The sequence below is a fragment of the Aegilops tauschii genome, chromosome 2 (genome assembly GCF_002575655.3).
Source record: "Aegilops tauschii subsp. strangulata cultivar AL8/78 chromosome 2, Aet v6.0, whole genome shotgun sequence".
NCBI lineage: Eukaryota > Viridiplantae > Streptophyta > Magnoliopsida > Poales > Poaceae > Aegilops > Aegilops tauschii.
The window spans coordinates 167,453,673-167,460,863 of NC_053036.3; positions in this window are offsets into that span (position 1 = coordinate 167,453,673).

Sequence of the window (7,191 nt, forward strand, 5' to 3'; positions counted from 1 at the left end):
TTGAAAAAAATGGTGTTTTCAAAACTGCTCTTAAACCATAATTTTTTTTGCAAAACAATTATAAAATTGTAATGTAGATGTCAAGAGCTTTCCAACGATATATTACACGCCCTGTTTCGACAAAAAAATTGCAAAAAAATTGAACTAAAGAAGATGATTTTTAACAGAAACAGAAAGCATCAGTTCAAGCGATCGAATTTCATCAGTTCAGCCGCTTGAATTCATCAGTTCATGTAGGGTAACAGAATAATATTCTGTTACGCGTAACAGAATAGCCCACACACACACTATACACTATATATATATATATATATATATATATATATATATATATATATATATATATATATAGACACACACACTAAATGTTAATGCATGTCAGAAAAAATTATATCGTTTGATTCGTATTTGAACATAGTTTCCAATGGTATAATTTTCGGTGACATGCATTGACATTTTGTTAGTTAAACCTATGGTTAAAATGTGACACTAAATACGACTAGTAAGTAGTATAGTAGCAGTACTATTATACGTCGGTGAAATTATTCATCATGTCCTCACATTGAATTGACGTGACAACACGCTGCGCGTGAGATGACACTAGAGTCCCGGTGGCGTGTTCGGGTATTGTGGACTTCAGATTTGGAGTACCACTTAGCTGTCGAAATCTTTCATCATTCACTTAAAACAGTTGATTGATCATACATTGAGTACCATATAACTGGAATTAACCGATGCAAGTCCAAGAAGAATTGGTCGGTGCTGCCGGCTGGCGTCAAGTTTGATCCCACGGATCAGGAGCTGATCAAGCACCTTGAGGCCAAAGTGAGTGATGACAGCGCGAGATCTCACCCTCTCATCAATTTGTTCATACCAACCATCGACAGCGAGCACAGCATATGCTACACCCATCCCGAGAAACTTCCAGGTAAGACACCGATCGGCCGTCTACTTGCACAAACATATTCCTTTGTTTATAGCTCTATTTTTCTTTTTAGACACAGACCTAGTGAAGCAATTACAATTTGACAGTTAATAAAAAGTGAAACAAGTGACTGCAACATGCCAAAGATGTTATAAAAATGCCAACTACGTACACTAAAACCTGTATTCGACAATACTGCAGGTGTCACACTGAGTGGCCTAAGCAAGCATTTCTTCCAGTGCAACTCCAAGGCGTTCAAAAGGGGCACGTGGACGCGTCGCAAGATACAATCGGAGTGCGGCATGCACGCGATGTGGCACAAGACCGGCAATACCATGCTGGTGATGGTCAACGGCCGGCAGACGGGTATTAAAAAGGTTCTGGTAATGCACACCAACAAGAACTTCGACCAGCAGAGGACCAACTGGGTGATGCACCAGTACCACCCCGGGGACCTGAGCAAGAGAAGGAGCGGGAGCTGGTCCTCTGCAAGATTTTCTACCAGACGAACACTAGGGCCAGGACTAAAAAGATTATAAGTTAGTTTGGTATTGGTACTTGTACTACCTGGTCGTCTGCAAATTGGTATTTTTGTTAACGATCTTTCGGTATGAACTTGGCATTTGCTTCCAACCATCATGACGAAGGTTTATGTGGATATAAAGCTGAATCATTTGTTTCGAAACAAATTTTCAGGCACCCGATTTTTATTCGATGGGTAGCATAAGTACCTGCCATTCGAATTCCCAGTTCTCCAAATTTTTCGAAACAAGTGCATGCACTTATTATCACGAAAAAAACAATATACCTGCTGGATCCCAGTTATCAGTCTGTGCTTGCAGAATTCTCTCATTTATTGAGCAAGTATATTGTTTTTTAAGGTCCAACAAGTTTCAACTGGGCTGTAGACTGCCCAGGCTTGGTTTTGTTTTTAACAGGCCCAGCCCATGACGACAACGGGGCACAAAGATCCAACAGATATCTCCTGGCCTCTGGCCCGCCAGCGTTAGTTATATTTTGTCTTAGAACGTCCGTAGGCAGTTTTTTTACTGAATCAAACACACATCCCAGTTCTATTTTCCTCTTGAAACGCTATGTCCTACTTCGGTTTTCTAATCTCTACCTATAGTTTTACTAGTTCATATACACGTATCATTATATTGAAAATACATAAAGTTTCCTTTTCATATTTACATCCTTATTTATTTTTTTGTTTTCCCTCCCAGCGTTGATTTTTTTACCACTGGTTTTCCCTTAAACCAACTCAATTGTCCCACGTCTTATTTGCTTACAAAAACAAAACGATTTTTTGGAAAGTCAATAAGTTTTTATAAACAAATGTTTATCATTTCGGGATTACAACAATTCAGACTCCACCAAAATATGCAAAATAAGGTTGAACTTTTTGACCGTGGTCCTGGGTAGAAAATGGGCTGTAATAAATTACTTAAGAATTAGCAAATGGGCTGCAAATTATTAAAAAATAGCAAATGGGCTCTACGTTGTCTACCATAGATTTGGAGGCTGACTTGTGGGCCTACTAAGTTCATGCGTACACAAGGTTTCTCAAAAAAAGAAACTTAGTCAACAATCGACTCTACCAGCGTCAGACCGTTAGATGTCAATCTAACGGCAATCATGCTTCTTCAGTCTCTAATTTTCCTGCTCCAGCCGCCCAAACCAGCGCCGACGGAACCGCCTGCTCCAGCCTCCTGTGGCCAGCTGTGCTGCCGGGCAGGCCTCACGGCCCCACCATACTCCCATCCCTGGCCTGGCTATCCCTCTACTCACCCACACCTCCTGTTATTTTCCGGCGACGATAGCCGAACCGTCAACCCTCATACTCCCCACCGCGTGGGCAACCACTGTCGTGTCTTCCCTGGCTCCGTGTCGTTCCCTTCCTAGGCCTCGCCGTCGTCCACCGCACTGGTGCTCTCGGCGCGGCGTGCTCAACGTGGTCAACGAATGACATCCATCGGAAGTGGACTGTATGTGGAGTGGCTGACAGCTGGGTCCATGGCCGCACACAAGGAAATGCCTCCTTATTACGCACAAAATAATGATTCCTCCACCTGACATCTGGGACCCACCAGAAGGGCCTTTGTATTTCACGAAAAAAAGTCCCCCCGCTGACGGATCAGACCCACCAGCTATATCTTCGCACGCAAGGAAGTGCCTCCTTATGAACCACAAAAAATGAATACTCCCCCTGCTAGCTGGGACCCACCATAGTGGGAGGATGACTTGTGGGCCTACTAAGTTGACGGGGACGGAGGGATTTGTCAACTTAGTCAATATGAACGATTCTAGCTCCAGTGACCGTACGATGTCCATCCAACGGCCGTAGTGCTTCTTCAACCTCTGGTCTTCTTGCTCTAGCCGCCCAAACCAGCGCCGGTCATGCCTCCTGCTCCTGCCTCCCGTGGCCGGCTGTGCTGCCACGGAGGCCTCACCGCTCCCTACTACTCCCACCGCTGGCCAGGCAATCCCTCTACTCACCCACACCCCTGGTTATTCTCCGGCGACGGCAGCCTCACACCACAACCGAACCAGTGAACCCACGTACTCCTCTCCACGTGGGCATCCACTGCCGCGTCTTCCCCGGCTCCGCGTCGTCCCCTTCCTAGGCCTTGCTGTCGTCCACTGCCTTGGTGCTCTCGGCGCAGCGTGGTCAATGCGGTCAAGGAACGACTTCCATCGGAAGAGTACTGTACGTGGAGAGGCTGACAGCTGGGTCCATGGCTGCAGCAAGGAAGTGCCTCCTTATTACGCGGAAAATAATGATTCCTCCACCTGAGAGCAGGGACCCATCGGACAGGCCACCGTATTTTGCGAAAAAAACATTCCCCCCTGACTGCTGGGACCCACCAGCTACATCTTCGCACGCAATGGTGCCTCCTTATCCTCCCTGACAGTCGGGACCCACCTGGTCGAAGCGTACGTAGCGTTGTCATTCTGGTCGCGAACGTGTACATACATACTGGTTGATCGGTCTGTCTGCAGGCTCCAGCGATGAACCATGGCCGAGTAAGGAAGGGCACGTGTCGTAGTAGAGGCGCGCACGTAGCATGTACACATACGTATAGCCAGGGTGCAATAATGTAAATACGGCCACGTACGTACATACGGGCGGTGTCTCGAACTCCTACTCATGCATACGTACGGCCAGGGCTCGTGTACATGGAGAGGCAGTGACGGCGTCGTGTTCATCGGCAGCCAACCGGCTGGGTCGGAACGGAATGTGTCGTCATGTTCATCGGGAGCCAACCGGCTGGGTCGGAACGGAATGCGTCGTGTTCATTGGGAGCCAACCGGCTTGGACGGAACATCCGATCGAAACGAGGCCTGGCATACCGCAGAACGGAGGAAACGGCCTTGTGTTCGACCGGCCACGGTTGAAACAGGATCCTGTTCATCGGGAGGGGTGTGTCGTACCGCAAAATGGAGGAAATGGACTTCTCTTGGACATCCTATGGTCGAAATGGGGTCCTGTTGATCGGGAGGGGTGTGGCGTACTGCAAAACGGAGGAAACGGACTTGTGTTGGAGCGCTACGGTCGAAACAGGGGTCTTGTTCATCGGGAGGGGTGTGGCGTACTACAAAACGGGACTCCACGGGCTATTGTTCATCTCCACCGTCGACCTCCTCCAGCCTCCACAGGCTACTGTTCATCCACTGTCGACCTCCTCCAGCCTCCACCTGCGACTGTTCATCCACGGGCTCATGTTCATCCAGTTGCCACTGCTCCTCCACCGGCTACTGTTGAACCACCCCTCTCCACAGGGTCCTGTTCAACCACCCTCCACGGGCTACTGTTCATCCGGCCCTCCATCGGCTACTGTTCAACCAACCCTCCATGGGGTCGTCCTATTCATCCAGCCCTCCACGGGGTCCTGTTCATCCACCCCCAACCGGCTCGATCAATCGGGTCATGTTCATCCAGCGGCAACGGCCTCTACTACCACGGGGTCCTGTTCATCCAACCCCCACTGGGAACTGTTCATCGACCCCCCCCCCCCCAACAACGCTCACTGTTCATCATGGGAAGGAGTTAGCAGGTTCGATCCGTTTCAGTTAGCAGCAGCAGCGAAGGAATCGCTCAATCAGGTTCAGTTAACAGCCAGATCGATCGATCGCTCGGGTTCAGTAATGTGTAGCCTGCAGTGCAATCGCTCGGGTTCAGTAGGCGAACGCCTCGCTCGGGTTCAGTTAGAACCCAACGCCTCGCACCCACGCACGTACGTGTACGAGAGATACGCGCATCGCTCGGCCCCCGGCCACCCACCGTAACCGGGAACTGCCCGATATTTTCCTCACCCTCGCTTCTACCACGGTTTTTTCCGTCATGGATGGCCCAAAGAATGTCATGCAGCTGCGTCTCCGGCCCGCCCAGGACGAAAAGCCCATTTTCTGTCATGATTGTTTGTCATAGAAGTAGGAGCCCACCACATTTATGATGATACCGGATTTTTTTTCACAATTATCATCATAGAAGTGTCATAAGCATGACATGAAAAAAATCCGTTCGGCCCCAAATGTCACGGATGTGTCTTTTTTTGTAGTGATAGCAGAAGTAGCATCATCAATAACTTGCGACATATCAGGATTAATAGCATGTGGTGGTGTTGCATGTTTATTTATAACAGAAGGTGAATATAAAGCGGAGCCGGATGGCAGTTCCTTACCTCCCCTCATCTTCGAGGGAAAATCTTGGTCTTAGCATCGTTCAGATTCTTCATAGTGATAATTTGATAATAATCCCAAGTGACTCAACAAATATAGCTATGCTCCCCGCCAACGGCGCCAGAAAAAGGACGTGATAACCAACAAGTATAGGGGATCGCAACAGTTTTCGACGGTAGAGTATTCAACCCAAATTTATAGATTCAACACAAGGGGAGCCAAAGAATATTTGTAAGTATTAGCAGCTGAGTTTTCAATTCAACCACACCTGGAGATTAATTATCTACAACAAAATGATCAGTAGAAAAGTAGTATGATAGTTTTGATAATAATAGTAGCAGCAACAATAGTAACGGTAACAGTGATAGAAGTGATTTTGTAGCAAGTGCAACAGTAACGAAAGCAGTAGTAACTTAGCAAGAACAATATTAGAGAAATTCGTAGGCATTGGATCGGCGATTCGTTGGATGATATTCATCATGTGACAGTTATAACCTAGGGCGATACGGCAATAGCTCCGGTTCATAAATATAATGTAGGCATGTATTCCGTAAATAGTCATACGTGCTTATGGAAAGAACTTGCATGACATCTTTTGTCCTACCCTCCCGTGGCAGCGGGGTCCTATTGGAAACTAAGGGATATTAAGGCCTCCTTTTAATAGAGAACCGAAACAAAGCATTAACACACGGTGAATACATGAACTCCTCAAACTACGGTCATCACCGGGAAGTGTCCCGACTATTGTCACTCCGGGGTTGCCAGATCATAACACGTAGTAGGTGACTATAACTTGCAAGATCGGATCTAGAACATAGATATAATGGTGATAACATAAACGGTTCAGATTTGAAATCATGGCACCCGGGCCCAAAGTGACAAGCATTAAGCATGGCAAAGTCATAGCAACATCAATCTCAGAACATAATGGATACTAGGGATCAAGCCCTAACAAAACTAACTCGATTATATGATGAATCTCATCCAACTCCTCATCGACCAGCGAGCCTACGAAGGAATTACTCACTCCCGGTGGGGAGCATCATGGAATTAGCGATGCAGAAGGGTTGGTGATGACGAAGCTCGAAGATCCCCCTCTCTGGAGCCCCAAAGGGACTCCAGATTGGGCCTCCCAATGAAGAACAGGAGGCGGCAGCGGCTCAGTCTCGTGGAACGCGATAATTCTTTCTCCCTGATTTTTTTTGGAAAAATAGGATTTTATAGCGTGAGTTTCAGGGTCTGCGGGGCCACAAGGTGGGGACAACCCACCTGGGCGCGCCTGGAGGGGGTGGCGCGCCCTGGTGGGTTGTGCCCACCCAGGTGCCCCCTCCGGTGGTTCTTGGCTCCAGAAATTATCTTTATTCATATAAAAATTCCTCACAAAGTTTCGTTCCAATCCGAGTACTTTTATTTCTGCACAAAAAACAACACCATGGTAGTTCTGCTGAAAACATCGTCAGTTCGGGTTAGTTTCATTCAAATCATGCAAATTAAAGTCCAAAACAAGAGGAAAAGTGTTAGGAAAAGTAGATATGACGGAGACATATCAGTGGTTCGGGAAGAGTCCAATCATTATCATTGCT